General features: G+C 38.4%; 1 protein-coding gene across 7 annotated transcripts in view; it reads right to left on the reverse strand.

The window, feature by feature from the left end:
- Positions 1-17,705, reverse strand: part of PPP2R2B (protein phosphatase 2 regulatory subunit Bbeta) — a 527,631-nt gene that overhangs the window by 198,665 nt on the left and 311,261 nt on the right. The gene's annotated exons all lie outside the window — the stretch shown is intronic.

Genomic DNA, 17,705 nt, shown 5'->3' on the forward strand with positions numbered 1-17,705 from the left:
ACTATGCATTCATTTCAATTTTTTTCTTGACTTCCAAATAAACTCATACTTTCATTTTTCCATGAAATTTTTTAAACTTTATTTTATTTATTTATTATTTGACCAGAGAGGGACAGAGTGAGAGAGAAGGGAAGTGAGAAAGCAAGTTACCAGGTCTGAGACTTGAACCGTGGTTGGCCATGTGGGAATCCAACACCCTTAACCACCAGGCCACCTGCCAGCCCCTTTCCATGAACTTTTGAAAGTCTATTTGTATATCAGCTATTGTCATAGGCCCCGAGGATAAAATAGGGAACATACACTTTGCCCTTAAGGAACATACATGCACATGGAACATATATTTAAAAATCCTAAAACTATATAATAATTTATCTATAAATGCAGGAAGAAAATCAAGAATGACACCCATCAAACTGTTCACTGTGATGACTTCTAGAGAGGGAAGTGAGGTTGAAGGGGGAATAGTAATGTTGTGGTCTTCTTTCAGTGTTGCTTGGATTCATCTTGTGGGAATGCATTTGAATTCATTTTTTTGGAATGCATTCCAGTAAGGGGACCAAAGACCTGCTCTTTGGAGGCCTAATCATGAACCCTCTCAATGGCTATTACCGTAGAAGAAGGGGGAGGCTTTTCTACCCCTTCCTCAACTGCTGCCTTTATCTGCTTTATTATTTTATAATCAGTAAATGAGATTTCCTGTGATCAAAGGTTTCTGTGGCAACACAAGTTTAAGAACAACCAATCTTGCTCATAATCAGTAAATTAAAATACACAGATGAATAAGGATGAAACGTCACTGAGGCATAATATCAGACTAATCCCAGATCATTTAGGGGTTTTGATTGTCCAGCCTTTTCATTACTAAGGCTCATCTGCCTGTAAAGGACAAGATTTCAGCTTTTCAGATGTCAAATAACACTCAATAAACATCACGAACAAGTTCCATGTGGAAAATGCATTTTGAAATCGAAGAGTTTTTGTTTTACTTTATTTTTAAATTGTGTTAGCACCTAAAAGACCCCTGTAATAGTGAAGATAAAGTTAATCCAGTAAGGCATTTACCATAGTAAACCTCCAGAACAGAAATGCATTACTTCCCTCTGATGGAATTTTAAATCAGGGTAAGGGATTAAACAGTATTATCCAGCTGATGGAGAAAGACTTGGAAAACACGAAAGAGTAGGGAAAACCGCCGTCATGTGCATGATCATTTGTGTTCTAGGACCTCTGGCCCTTCCATGATTAATATGTTTGATATAATTCTAGGGAGCTGGTGTCTTTTCTTCTTTAACTTTTCATTTCATCCTTTCAAAATACCTGCACAAAGCAGAGTCAGGCTTTATACTCTTCAGACTGTGCTTTATTATGATCCAGATTTGAATTAAAGCAGTGGAAATGGCCTCACATTTCTATCATTCCTCTCTAAGTGGTTGACTTGGGGAAAAGAGAGCATCTTTTTCCTTTATTGGAATTTTTACCAAAAGAATGAATTATGGCCTAACTACAACACCGAACGTCATCTGTCAGGATAAAGGGTGAGTGGACTGCATGTCACACAGAGCCCAGAGGTAGGACAAGTTCATTCCTTTCTTCTTTCTCTTTCCTTTTTAACTTGTTTCCATGGACTCTAAGGTCTGGGGAATCTCTTCTAAGTTTTGTTTCAAATAAACAAAATAAAAAAATATATATATAAGGTCAAATTGTCTTCCCATTGATCCAGCATTTTCTGAAAGATTTTAACTATAGAGGCCCATTTTAATTGCTGCCAGTTTTTTTTTTTAATTACCCAAATAATCTGTCTTTCTTAGCCCTTAGTGACAGTTTACCTACATAGACTATCTCTTCTCTAAAATATTTAGTCCTTTCACATTCTCCTTTGTTCTACCCCAAAACATTCTTGTGGTAACCTTTGGTAATGAGTGATGTAAAGAGATGAGGAAATAAAATATCTTAGTATTTGTAGAGAAATAAGAGAGGAACTACAATTTGTAGGATTGGTGGATTCTGTGCACTTGTAAGCACTGGGCTAACTATAAACAAAATAAAATCTCATTGAGTCTCAGGATATTTTAACTTGGTGAATAACATAATTTTTTTGTTATTTCAGTTTTGAAAACTGATAAGTTAAGAGAGGGTTGTCATAAGAATTAAGTAAGATGACATATGTAAGCTATTCTACATGTAATGCCTGGCATGTGGAAATCACTTATTAAATGGTAGTTATTATTGCTGTTATTTTTATCATTACCAGAAACACGTTTTTGTTGTTGTTTTATCTTAAACTGAACAAAAGAAAATAAAGTCTGAGCACTAGGACCAAATGCTAGAAAAATTTCTGGATAAAGATTTCAGGAGAAAAGGTAAATCAAGGAAAAACTTCTTAATGATGGTAGATATAAAGAAAATGAGTTAACTAACACTTTACTAACTTTTCAAAAATAAAAGCAATATAAGAACTACAAGGAACTATATGCCAGTGAGTTAGAAAACCTAGATGAGCTGGACAAATCCCTAGAAACAAATTACCAAAACTGACTCAAGAAGAAACAGAAAATCTGAATAGACCTAAAACAAGTAGGGAGATTAAATCACTAATCAACAACCTTCCCAAGAAAAGCCTAGAAGAGATGTCTTCATTGGTGATTTGTACCAAACTTTTGGAGATTCACATTAATCCTTTTAAAAATGCTTAAAAACAATTGAAGAGGGAACATTTCCTTATTCACTCCATGAGGCTAGCATTACTAAAGCCAGACAAAGACAAGAAAAGAAAATCACAGACCAATATCTCTTATGAATATTAAAACTAGGATGTCAAGTTTGGCAGCATATCAAAGGATTATATACACTCTGAGTAGGATTTCTCCCAAGATTGCAGAGGTGGTTCAATATATGAAAATCAATTAATATACCATATTGATAGAATTTGAAAAACCCACACAATCATCTCAACTGATACAGAAAAAGCATGACAAAACCTAACACACTTTTATGATAAAAATAACACTCAGTAAATTAGAAGAAAATTCCTTAGTATGAGAAAGGCCATATATAAAAATCCACAGTTAACATCATACTCAATGGAAAAAACTAAAAGCCTTTCTCCTGAGATCAGGAATTAGACAAAGATGATAGTTTTCATCACTTCTAAGCAACATAATACTTAAAGTTGTAGCCAGCGCAATTAGGGAAGAAAAATAATAGGCATCTAAATGAAAAGGAAAGAATTAAAACTACCTCCCTCTGCAGATAATATAATCTTTTATCTAAAAATTCTAATGAATATATATACTCACAAAAATATACTTTAGCTAATAGACTTCGGCAAAGTTTCAGAATGCAAGTCAACACAAAAGAACTTGTATTTTTATACATTAGCAATGAATACTCCCCCCCAAAAGCAAATTCATTTGCAATAACATGAAAAATAAAATATTTAACATTAGTTTTTGACTGAGAATATTTCTTTTTTTTTCTTTCATTTATTTATTTTTACGTTTTTCCACAAGCATTTACTTTACATAGCAAAAAATTTTAGCTCATACGACTGAGAATATTTCTAATTCTCAAAAGAATACTTAGGAATCTATTGATCCAAGGAGGTACAAGATTTATAAAATGAAAACTACAAAAACATTGCTTGAAAAAATTAAAGACGAAAATAAACAGGAAGACATTCAGTGGTTATGGGAAGACTTAATATTCTTAATATAATAATATTGCCTAAATGTGGTATATCTTCTCAAAGTGACATATAAATTCAATGTAACCCTTATCACATTTTTTTTTGTAAAAATGTAACAGCTCACATGAAATTTCAAGGGATTGAGGCTATTCAAAACAAAAAAAACAGAGTCAGAGGATTCCTATTTTCTGATTCCAAAACTTCTATCAAAGCTCTATTAATCAAAATGATGTTATACTGACATAAGAATAGTTATAGACAAATCAACTGATTGAACTAAAAATGCAATTAGAAATGAGATGAGGGACCAGCAGATGGTGTAATAGTTACATTGTTGGACTCCCATGTAGTTGACCATGGTTTGAGTCTTGTATCTGGCAGCTTAAAACTCATACTGTGTGCATGTGTGCGTGTGTCCAAAATCCAGAGAGGAGAATGGAGGATAAGAGATTGCAGTGCGGCCCGCCTCCCACAGGGGGGTAATTTCTTGCTTTCTGTCTCTGTCTCTTCACTGAGGCCAATAGTAAAAATCTCTCTTAAAAAAAAAATGAGATGCCACTTAAGATCTACTAAGGTGGCTATAATTAAGAAAAAAGAAAACAAGTGTTGGCTAGGATGTGGATAAACTGGAATCTTAGTAAAATCCTAGTAGGATTGTAAAATGGTATAGACTGTAGAAAACAATTTTGTAGAGTCTCAAAAAATTAAACATAGGGATCAGCAACTTTACTACTAAGTATAAACCCCTAAGAATTACAATATGAATTCAAGTAGGTATTTATTTACACATGTCCATGCAGCATTATTCACAGTAACCAAAAGTGAAACAAGACAGTATCTATCAGAAGATAAATGGGTTAAAAAAGTGATATATACACAATAGAATACTCTTCTGACATAAAAAGAGATAAAGTTCCAATATATGCTACAACATGTAAGCAAAACATTGTCGGGCCTGCTCCGTGGCCTGGTGGATGATGCAGCCAGTTCCCACATGGACACAGTTCAAGTCCCAGACACAATGGCTACAGAAACACAGGGATGCATGTGCATGCATGTCCAAAATCACCGAAAAGAATGGAAAAATGTGGAAGGGATTGCGGCATGACTATGCTCTGTGGAGGGGTGGGAGGGAGGGGGGGCTGTTTTCTCTCTTCTCCCTCTCTGTCAAGCACACCTTCCTTCTGGAAAAAAACAAAACACAAAACTTTCTAAGTGAATAAAGTCAGGAACGAAAGGACAGTAACTGTATGGTTCTGTTCGCATGAAATATCTAGAACAGGCAGATTCAGAGAGATGGGTATATTAGAGGTTACCAGGGACCAAGGAGAGAGCGAGATGGGGAATGTTTCTATTTTAGATCATGAAATTTTCTGAATAGTGGTGATAGATGCAAAGCACTGTGAGTGTGACTGATGCCACTGAATTGTACACTGACACGTGGTCAGGGGTTAGATGGTGGTGTAGTTATAACACAATGTTCTCTGAGGCTGACCCACATGGGAGAGGCCTGGGTTCCTATCAGGAGACTCCCTGAATACATTGGGCACATGCATGCCCATGATCTGTGGCAGGATAAAGCTGGGGTGGGTTACAGTAGGAGAGACCCTAGTAGGGATGCCTATCTCTTTGCCCTTCTCACTCTTGGAAGAAAGAAACTTAAAAATAATGGTTAAAAAGGCAAACCTTTTGGGTCAGCAGGTGGTGTGGAGGTTAAGGTGGCTGGATCTCACATGGCTAACTGTGGTCTCAGACTCAGCAGCTTGAAAATCACACTGGGCATGTGTGTGTGTGCTTGTGTGTGTATGCACGCGTATCCAAAATCCTGAGAGGAGACCGGAGAACTGTGGCATGGCCATACCCACTGGGGGAGTGATTTCTCACTTTCTCTCTCTGGGGATTGCACATACCCTACAGCAAAAATAAATAAATAAAATAAATAGGAAATTTTATATTTTCTAAAAAGGTAAATAAAAAGGTCTATTGGTATTCTTACTGTCATTTGTTGGTAGCACAATGCTATTAGATGCAATATCTACAGTTTTTTTTCTTTTGGCCTTCCCCATCAGCTCTCAATTTTTCTATGGCTAAGTGAGAAAGAAAAAGGGATCTTTATATACTAGAATTCAAATATAACTTTGGCTAATAAAGTTAGAATAGACAAAATCCAATTCATTAAATTGTCTGTATCAGTTCTGTTTAAATATATTAACTAAAACACAATATATAAATGTCCCAAAATGGAAAGCACTACTATGAAGTTGTGAACTCCCCAGCACTTAGGATGCTCTTGAAAAATTGAATGATCATCCAGTAGGGAGATCCTGCAAGAAATTTCAAGAAATGGCAGGATCCTGGACAAGATGAGGTTCCAAAAATGCCTTCCACTTTTTAAGACTCTAAGCTTCAGGATAGCAGGCAGTATGGTAATTAAGGTGCTAGATCCCCCATGGCTGACTCCACAGTTCCAGTTCTGTATGCTGTGGCCTGAAAAACATGCAGGGGAGGGGTGGTGGTGGTGGTGGTGGTGGTTGTCATCCCTCTCTCCCTCTCTCCCCAAAATCCCAAGGGAAATGGAGGAGAAGGGATTGTTGTATGACCTTCCCCCTAGGAGATGATCTCTCTCTCTCTCTCTGTCTAGCACATGCACCCTATGGTGAAAGGAAAAAAAATAGAAAAAAAATCTAAGCTTCTGTGAAGGTCTTACACAGCCATACACTTTCTCAAGGTTAAGCAATTTCCTTTTTTCCTGAGACAATGGCACACTATTGTGTTCTAGCTTTCCTGATAACAATTTACTATCCTGGTTTGATAAAGTCTCATCCGAATATATTCTCTATTATAAATCTCCTGGCTGAAATCTCCATAGAGCTTATCAGTTTTCATAAAGCAGATTGCCTTAATTTCTAAAATTCTAGAATGTGTTGTTAATAAAATTGTAATATAGAAAATAAAGCGTTCCTGAGGCCAGCAGGTGGTGTGGGGGTTAAGAGCATTGGACTCCTACATGGCTGACCATGGTTCAAGTCCTGGACCTGGCGTCTTGCCTTCTCACTTTCTCTCTCTCTCTTTCACTCTCTGTTCCTCTCCAGTCAAAATTTAAAATAAAATAAAATGAAGTTAAATAATTCTTCAAAAAAAAAAGAAAGAAAGAAAAGAAAGTGTTCCTGATCCTAATGGTCTCCACTAGAATGTTTCTGAGGAGAATATCCAGGGATACAACATGATAAAGAAAACCATGATAAAGATGTGGACATGACTCCCACACATGCTGCCAATTGTGAATACGCAGCCTACTCGAAGGCAATTTGAGTGAAAATCATCATGGCTATTGTCAGTGTTGTCACTTCCTGATTTCCTGTCCTCCTAGGGAGTGCATCTTCATTCTTGGTCTTACTGCTGGTCCACAGCATCATCCCTCTGAGGTATTTGGTTCCTATTTTTTGAGTTGAATTCTCACTCTTTCTAGACTTCCCATATCATGACTTTCGTATAACAAAGGAGACTGTCAGGAGAGGAGATGGCTCAGCAGCTCAAACTTATAAAGCAGGGACAAATGGCACAGTCATCAGGATCCATAGCTGGGCCACAGAAGGCACGTTTAAATAACAATCTGGAAAACTCAAAATCTAATCAAACACATCTGTGCCTTATAGTCTCTACCTGCTGTCTTGCCTGAAAAGATGATGCTTAAATCCCCATTAGTGGGGCAAGGCCACCTATCTATGGAAAAACAGAGCTGGACTCCAGTCTGCTTTGTGGGTCTTCGGAACGGCTGCCAACTGATCAGAACACATTCAGTGTGGGGCATCCAGTGTGGTGTAGAGGAACACAGCTGGCTGACACAGCAAGCAGTCAGGACCAACAACCACAAAGATGCCATTTGATTCGTGGGCTGAGCCAACCCATCTGGGAAATCTTTCAAAAAAAAAAAAAAGTAGCTAGAAATGACATTTCAGCTCTGCTTTTCCTAGTCAAGTCTGTACAGTAAGCCAAAGACTCAAAAATAGCACTCTGGATGGTGTCAACACAGTGACACTTGCGTCTGTTCACATTGGTCCTTTGAGAGTGATTTTAGCTCTTTTGGAGATAACATAGAAGACTTAAGGGGCTGAGGGCTAGAAAAGGGATTGTACCCACCTTGTTTCTAGAAAATGGATTACTCTGCTAGTGGTTGACTCATGGATTTCCTATCATGAGATCTGAACCCTGGGCCTGATGTACAGTGAGGCGTGCTATTGGCATTTGCAGAAACCTTGACATCCCACACTGCAGTTCATGATTGGTGTCAGACAAAGGAGTGTATTAAATGACTGCCGGCCGGATGATAAGGCTGGTTATTACTGAGGTGTAGTTTCCCCAGGTCTACAGTCTCATAGTGGTGCCACTGAAGCATGCCGAAGAGAAGATAAAATTTAATTAATAATTTCCTTAGAGGCCAACAGTCTATTACAACTATGTTCCTTGCTGTTTTCTGCAATGACCTTATAGCTCATAAACATTATAGATGTGTGCTTGGTCATAGTCTCATCCCCAGGTTTAATTTATGGCCCAGGTTCCTGCATAATTAGCTAGACTAAAATGAAGATTTTCAGATGCTAGAAACATTACAGGCCCTGCATAAGGTAGGTGTGTGCCTCCCTCCTGCTGTTCAGTCCAATGCCCAGAATAAACAGTGTAATTTCTTGGATAAATAATATGCATTACAGACAAAGGTAGGGATGAAGGTAAAGTCTGCTTCTGAGCTAGAGGAAATACATTTTTGTTTTTGTTAGCATTAGAGTCTGGACACTAAATAAGGTAGTTTTACTTTTTTTTTTAATTTCAGAGTAGCTCAATCTAATTGTTTTTAGAAACATAAAATCACAAGGTACGATGTAATATGGGGGTAGATTTTTCTCTGCTACACTGAAACATTTATTCCTTTAATATGGAGCTATGATTTATTTGGACCTATCATGTTCTCAACATTTTGTAGCGCTATGGGGGAAAACAAAACTCTTAATTATCCCTGGTATCAGTGCCTCAATATCTGAGAAATAGTATGTGTTTAATAAATATCTTAAATGCATAAATCAAATGAATCGATTATGAACTATGTTACATTGTGAATTATGGAAAAGGTATATGTAGTCAGAAAAACAACAATAGATTCAGTCAGAAAAACAACAATAGATTCGATTGAAAATGAACATCTCCTTCTTCCTAAAATTGAGAACTAATGTTTGCTGAATGTCTCCTGCCAGGCTCTAGGGTATCAGGAATGCAGAGGATGTGACAGAAAGTACTGGTTCAGACTTTAAAGGTTGACTGTCCCATAGCAAAAGTCAGAATTGAGTCTGGAACACCATTTTAACATCTAACATAAAAAAGAATTAGTCACTATGCCTTTTGCTGTTAGCTTTCTCTTTAGCTAGACATTCTTCCTCAATACTGCTCCATTAAAATTTTATTCTTTTGCATGTTCTTCAGGATCTACTTCAAATAACACTTAGAACATTGTAGCACATTTTTGGTGTCAACTTGGTTGGTTCGTTCATTCATTCATTCATTCTTATCTCACCTCATTCTAAAATAGTTAAGGCATCACATATGTTGGTTGAATAGCCCTGGAGATGGAACTATCTATGGCTTCATGAGGAAATAGTCTTCTTGCCAAAGCAAGCCACCTTCCTTCCAATATTCATCCACAGCCTAGATATGATCATTAAGAGCTATTAACACTATTGACAAAACACTTATTATTTACTCTGGGCTGTACTAACCTCTTCAGTATAATTACTTCAATCACACATAAACCATCATCATACACATATTATTCTCCCCATATTACAAGCAGGAAAACTAAAACAGACACACTAAATAAACCAGCCCTCAAATTACAAAGACAATTAGCAAATGTAGCGTGAGTCGATCAACCCAGGTCTAAGGCGGAATCTTTGTTCTTGGCCACTGTGTTATCCTACCTCTCTCATGAATCTCAACTTATTATAAATTGATGTGAAAGTGTATCTACTGAGTGACAGCCTTGAAGAAGACAGCTTAGGAACTCCATTTGCCTATCTGATATCTACTATTCATATTGGTGTGGTTGCTTGACCATCTAGATTTGTTTCCATGAAGACAAAATATCTAGATAGTTGAAAAACTGTGATGCTCAAGCAAGCATTTCAGATCTTATCTGCATGCCTGGCTCCATATAATATCCCCAGATAAAGCATTTTGTATGAAAACAGAATATATGAGAGATGAGCTGAAAAATAAGACAACAGTTCTAGACAAAAAAGTATATATATTGGGCCAGTAGGTGGCTTGGAGGTAAGGCAACTGGATCTCACAAGACCAACTGTGTGGTTTGAGTCCCAGACCTGGCAACCTGAAAATCACACTGACGAGTGATAACCAGAATATATGGGGAACTCAAGCAGCTTACCTGAAAAAAAACACATAATAAGCAACTCAGTTAAAAATGGGGAAATGAGTCTAACAGATGGCCTTCTAAGGAAGAAATACAAGCAGCCAAAACACATATGAAAAAATGCTCGACATCCCTAATCATAAGGGAGGTGCAAATCAAAGCCACAATGAGATACCACCTAACCCTAGTCAGAATGGCTAAGATGAAAAAAAAATTAAAAATGATAAATGCTGGTGAGACTGTGGTGAAAAGAGAACTCCCATACACTATTGGTAGCAATGTAAATTAGTATAGTCACTGTGAAAAACAGTGTGGAGGTTCCTCAAAGACTTACAAATAGAGCTACCATATGAGCCAGCAATTCCACTCCTGGGTATCTACCCAAAGGATAGGCAAACACTCAGTCAGAAAACCACTTGCACAAGCATGTTTATTGTGGCATTATTCACAATTGCTAAGACATGGATCTAACCCAAATGTTCACAAATGAATGGATTGAAAAAGAGTGGCCCATATACTCTATGAAATACTACTCAGCCATAAAAAATAAGACCCTGACTTTGATAGAAAGTAGTCAAATTGGAAGATTTACTGCTAAGCGAAGAAAGCCAAACTATGAAAGAAAGGCATTGTATGTCCCTACTCAATTATTGAATGTCTGTAGTCTATGGGGGAAACTGAAAGATTGAAAGATACAAAAGCATGGAGAACAATGTGGATATTAGAGACAATGTGGTAGGAGAGTGGGAAATAGGGGAGGCTGAAAGGAAGGAAAACATTTGAGGGACACAAAAATGGAAAATTATCTATTGACGATAAAGTGTGTATTGTTTACTGTACTAAGACAGTGTATTAATGCTAGGAAAATTTATTTTGCATGTTGTAATGATATACAGTGATCGAATGTATAAAATATATTGAATTTTTTAATGGAGGGGAAAAAGAAAAGAAAATCATGCTGGGTGTACATGCATGATTTTAGGTGCGCCTAAAATCCTGAGAGGAGAATGGAGGAGAAGTGATTGCAGCATAGTTAACCTCCCCCCAGGAGGTGATTTCTCACTTTTATCTTTTCCTGTCTCTCTCCAGTGAGTACATGTGCCCTACAGCAAGAAAAATAAAAGTGTATCTCATTTAATCACTACCAGAGGAAAAATGTTCCTTTAACCTATCATGACATCCCACAGAATCAGAATTGTCCTAATGTAATACTTTCCAAAAACAGGTAATTTGAGGATATTACAACTGGAATAAAGAATTCAAATAAAAGGAGAGAGACAATCCTGTGAATGAAATGAATTTTGAATCAATCAGTATTCTTCACCAACTGCTGCCATAGTAAAACCAGAACTCTCCTATAGATATTGAGGAATTTAACACTCTTGCTTCAAATCAAAGTAAAGATACCATCCTGACTCCTCTTTTCATTTAGAATATCTCAGGTTCTATATTAATCCAGGTAGGCCAGGATCCAAAAGTTCCCATCAAGTAGCTACCCCTATGGCATGTCCACCAATTCTTAAACTACAAAGTCCAAAGAGATGGCTTATGGCAATTCAGTAATACTTATTGATGGCTGCTTACTCCTGTTATTAGCTTTTTTTGGTCTCCCTCCTTGCAGAAATCATACCATAGCAGAGAACATGATATCCTTCAGACTTAATGCCTCAATACCCAATATTCATTTTCTTCTTTGCCCAGTTATTTATTTATTTATTTTTTAGAGTGGATCCATAGTTTTTCCATCTATGTTTCATGTATGCTGACTACTCTGGTTTCTGAACTCTCCTTGGTTATTTCACTATGTAAAAATGCCTGAACTTAATTGAGGGGTGTGTGTCTGTGTGCATGCGCACTTGCGAGAGAGAGAGAGACAGAGATGGAGAAGAAGAAGAGGGAGTGTGGATTGAGATGTGGATATAAAAGTATCTCAGGCTAATTTATCATTATGGAAAAAATTCCTTAAGCCTGCTGTCATATTCGGATTCAAATTCTGCTTTTAGAAAATTTCTCCACAACCACTTAAAAAAATCAGTAGCTATAAGAAGGGTTCTTAAGAATATTGAGGACTAGCTGTCAACTTAGTGGCGAAGGTGGCTGGATTCCAGATAGCTGGCTGTAGTTCAAATCCTGGACCCCAAAGCTTAAAAAACATGCCAGGTGCATATATATGCTTGCCCAGAATCCCAAAAGGTGGGACAAATGGAAGAGAAAGGGTTGCAGTCTGACTATCCCCCACAGGGGTGGTGCTTTCTCACTTTCCCTCTCTTTCTCTGTCTCTCTCCAGCTAGTGCACATGTCCTCTGGCAAAACCCAAAAAACAGAAAACAGGGAACCAGCAGTTAGCGTAATGGCTATGTCGCTGGACTCCCACTTAGTCGACCGTGGTTTGCGTCCCGGACCCAGTGGCTTAAAACTCACGCCGGGCACGTGTGCGTACGTGCCCAAGACCCCGAGAGGAGAATGGAGGAGAAGGGATTGCGGCGTGACCATCCCCCCTGGGGGGTGATTTCTCGCTTTCTATCTCTATGTCTCTCTCTGTCTGGCGAGCGCACACGCCCTATAGCGAAAAACATCTCAAAAAAACCAAAACAGAAAACAAACAAACAAACAAACAAACAAAAAACTGAAGGAAAATGCACAAATATCTAAGAATAGAGGCTATGTTGAATGAATTAAAGTACATTTGTATCATGGGCTTTATAAGCTACTGAAAGATATTTAGTGACATAGCCACAATCTGTTTCTATTACAGAAGCATAGATGGTAATAGTCTCATTCCCATGTTTAGTTTATGATTCAGGTTACACCACATATTCAGCTAGGCTAAAGATGTTAGTTGGAAACATTACAGGCTCTGCAAAAGTCACAGTGTAGTATGGTATAAGCCTTGGTTTTACTGAAAACATATTTGTGCAGGATAAAAGGAAAGATGTCTACAATAATGTTCAGAGAACATACATACCTTTGGGTGCTATAAGCATCTCTTGTTTTGGACCTTTTCTCTTCAGTTGCATAAATAGCATAAATAATGTTATAATTTCTACCTTTTTTTTTTGCATTTTTCCCCAAATCCATTCAAATTTTATTCAGAGAAATGTTAAATACTCTATTATTTAAAAAGTCATGTCAGAGGCTGTAATTTTTTTTAAAATCAACAATACACTCCATTAACACAAAGCACCCAAATGGAACTTCTTGGAGGTGGGTGCCTTTCTTTGCAACTGTCAACAGACAATGCACCTGCTGTGGGGATCTTGCAGGTATGAAGGTTTCTGTGAACTTCCTGGAAACAAAGCCTCTGAGGAGCGAAGACTTTAATCAGTAATACAAATTCCACCCAAGGACACTGCAGAAAATTTGTCAGAGTGTAGACGGCAGATAGCAGGAGAAGAGAGGCTATGCTTCTGTCTCAGTAAGTCAGAATTTCTTTTTTTTTTAAACAGAAAAAAAAATTTTTTTTAGATGAACGTGCATCCATGAGATAAAGGGAGAGAAAGAGGGAAAAAGGAAAAGGAGAGAAAGTACCCATCCTCCCCACATAGCCTGGTCAATTCTTTTTCTTTCAGTTCTACATACTATAGCGATCCTGGGCATGCACATACACGCATAAGCCACCAGAGCTGACTTGTATCCTGGCTGGCCATGTGGGATCCAGCTTCCTCTGCACAGCACTAAACCACTCTACTCTGGGGTTGACCTAGACCTATTTTAGTTAAGAAATACATTAGTACTTGTAATACTAGTGGGAAAGTTGATTCAAGACAACACTCCTTGGGAATATTAGATATTTCTTTCTACTATATTCTTATTTATCGTGCTCTCATCTTTAGTAAATATCCTAACTTTTGGTAATAGCAAATCAGAACTGATGTCAATTAGAATTAGAATATTAAATATATACAATCTACATGCTGGTATCAAAATTACTATTAAAAGTGCTAGTTCAAATTGACAAATATATTAACACAATTTCTTTTTATTTCGATCTTAGTTCTCCAGAATGACTGTCATATTGATATGAAAACATTGTTCGTGGAGTCAGGAGGTGGTGTGATAGTAATGCTATAGAAGGGTCCTGGGTTCATGTCCCAGGACAATCCTGAATAGTCCACCGGGTCCAGGATTACGAACTATGGTTGGCCATGTGGGAGTCTAGTGCCCTTAACCAACATGCCACCTGCTGGTCCCCCAAATCAGACAAAATTTTAAAGATTGAAATATGGATATTTTTTTCCAGAGAGATTTTTGCTACAGGGCATGTGCACTTGCTAGAGAGACAGAAAGCAAGAAATCACCCCCTAGGGGGATGGCCACACCACAGTCCCTTCTCCTCCATTCTTTTCTCAGGACTTTGGGCATGTATACTCATGCACCCAGCATGAGTTCTAAACCTCTGGGTCTGGGAATCAAACTGCGGTCAACTACGTGGGAGTTCAGCAATGTAACCATTGCACCATCTGCTAGTCTTGGAAATATGATTTTTTGCATAAATGAAAGCACCTGATTTGTAAGTGTTGGCAACTCATTTGGAAAAATATTTAACTACTGAGGGCCAAATGTACTGGCTGACCAAAAGCCGCCCGTAGACAAAATTCAGCTTATGGGATACCAATTTCAAAACCCTGAATTTTCTTTCTTTAGGCTCAAACCTTGACATGCTGCTTCAACAAAACATATTTGGCCTTTACCTTTCTTTCTCTCTCTTCTATCTGCTGTGGAAGGAGTGGAGAGGCAAGTTGTCATTTCCATCTCTACTCTGAGAGACAAAGTCCAAACTGAACAGCTTGGTCATAAGCCTGCCTTTCCAGCTGGTGATGAGAATCCATCTTTCCTTCCCTCCAGAACAGTGTGTTAGCATACCTGAACTTGCCTCTGGTTTTCTCATAGAGGTTAGCTACATACTGGCTTCCATAGAGTCTAGCTATATTTTTATCTTAAAGGAAAAAAGTCCTTTCAGAATTTGAAAAATACTGTTTAACTTCACCTTCTCTGCTCAAATTTTAGAAATCATAGCAAATTCCACACTCACCAACTCTATTTTTCTTAGTAGATGTTGGTTTAAAAAGAGGGGGAGTTTGCTTTCCAAAGCAAGGAGGTTGGGGTTGAGTTCAACCACCTACCTATCTACCATTAGGTACTTTGGAAGAACATTTAAAAATCTACGGTGAAGGGTACTCATTCAAGACAATTCTTTGGTTCACAATGAGATCCCCCCAACAACAGAAGCAAGCCTCCGTGCTTTGGGGTTTTGACTTATACAACCCTCTGCATTCTTACAGCCCTCGGATTTTGCCCAGAGACCTAACATCAGCAAGTCAATCTTGCTCACTGTTGTATCTCCAGCACCTGGCACAAACATTAATAAATATTTGTTGAATAAATGAATAAAATGAAAGAAAAGCTCAGATCAGTTGGGACCAAGATAACATCCATGCAGTGATTTATTCATTCAAATATGTTGGAAGGAACTCAAGTCCCTACAGAGTGTGCTTGAGGAACGGTATCAAAATTACTATTAAAAGTGCTAGTTCAAATTGACAAATATATTAACACAATTTCTTTTTATTTCGATCTTAGTTCTCCAGAATGACTGTCATATTGATATGAAAACATTGTTCGTGGAGTCAGGAGGTGGTGTGATAGTAATGCTATAGAAGGGTCCTGGGTTCATGTCCCAGGACAATCCTGAATAGTCCACCGGGTCCAGGATTACGAACTATGGTTGGCCATGTGGGAGTCTAGTGCCCTTAACCAACATGCCACCTGCTGGTCCCCCAAATCAGACAAAATTTTAAAGATTGAAATATGGATATTTTTTTCCAGAGAGATTTTTGCTACAGGGCATGTGCACTTGCTAGAGAGACAGAAAGCAAGAAATCACCCCCTAGGGGGATGGCCACACCACAGTCCCTTCTCCTCCATTCTTTTCTCAGGACTTTGGGCATGTATACTCATGCACCCAGCATGAGTTCTAAACCTCTGGGTCTGGGAATCAAACTGCGGTCAACTACGTGGGAGTTCAGCAATGTAACCATTGCACCATCTGCTAGTCTTGGAAATATGATTTTTTGCATAAATGAAAGCACCTGATTTGTAAGTGTTGGCAACTCATTTGGAAAAATATTTAACTACTGAGGGCCAAATGTACTGGCTGACCAAAAGCCGCCCGTAGACAAAATTCAGCTTATGGGATACCAATTTCAAAACCCTGAATTTTCTTTCTTTAGGCTCAAACCTTGACATGCTGCTTCAACAAAACATATTTGGCCTTTACCTTTCTTTCTCTCTCTTCTATCTGCTGTGGAAGGAGTGGAGAGGCAAGTTGTCATTTCCATCTCTACTCTGAGAGACAAAGTCCAAACTGAACAGCTTGGTCATAAGCCTGCCTTTCCAGCTGGTGATGAGAATCCATCTTTCCTTCCCTCCAGAACAGTGTGTTAGCATACCTGAACTTGCCTCTGGTTTTCTCATAGAGGTTAGCTACATACTGGCTTCCATAGAGTCTAGCTATATTTTTATCTTAAAGGAAAAAAGTCCTTTCAGAATTTGAAAAATACTGTTTAACTTCACCTTCTCTGCTCAAATTTTAGAAATCATAGCAAATTCCACACTCACCAACTCTATTTTTCTTAGTAGATGTTGGTTTAAAAAGAGGGGGAGTTTGCTTTCCAAAGCAAGGAGGTTGGGGTTGAGTTCAACCACCTACCTATCTACCATTAGGTACTTTGGAAGAACATTTAAAAATCTACGGTGAAGGGTACTCATTCAAGACAATTCTTTGGTTCACAATGAGATCCCCCCAACAACAGAAGCAAGCCTCCGTGCTTTGGGGTTTTGACTTATACAACCCTCTGCATTCTTACAGCCCTCGGATTTTGCCCAGAGACCTAACATCAGCAAGTCAATCTTGCTCACTGTTGTATCTCCAGCACCTGGCACAAACATTAATAAATATTTGTTGAATAAATGAATAAAATGAAAGAAAAGCTCAGATCAGTTGGGACCAAGATAACATCCATGCAGTGATTTATTCATTCAAATATGTTGGAAGGAACTCAAGTCCCTACAGAGTGTGCTTGAGGAACAAAAGCTAGCCACTGTTCAGATCTCCATGAGGCTCTTGTTTTGCTGTGTAGGGTGGAATCTGAGGGCAACAGCTGATTTTGTCTGGAAAAAGGAGGGGGAGGGGAGGATTTCTGAGTGGTCAAAAAGAGGGAGAAAAGAGCTGAAATTTGGGAGTCAAAAGGGCAAGAAATGTAAGAGAGCAAGAGGTGGAGTGTGTGACATAACTCTGTCTGGTCTCTCAATACATTTTCAGTAAAATATGCACTATCATTGGGCCAGCCAAGGGTGTGATGGGCAAGGCAGCTAGATCACACATGGCTGACAGCACAGCTTGCACCTCAGACTGGTGGCTTTAAAAACACATTGGGCAGGACCAGCAGTTAGTGTAATGGCTATGTCTCTGGACTCCCATGTAGTGGACTGCAGTTTGAGTCCCAGACCCAGTGGCTTAAAACTCATGTCAGGCATGTATGTGTACGTGACCATGGTCCCAAGAGGAGAATGGAGGAGAAGGGATTGCGGCATGGCCATCCC

Source organism: Tupaia chinensis, unplaced genomic scaffold (assembly GCF_000334495.1).
Source record: "Tupaia chinensis unplaced genomic scaffold, TupChi_1.0 Scaffold000228_1, whole genome shotgun sequence".
Classification (NCBI taxonomy): Eukaryota; Metazoa; Chordata; class Mammalia; order Scandentia; family Tupaiidae; genus Tupaia; species Tupaia belangeri.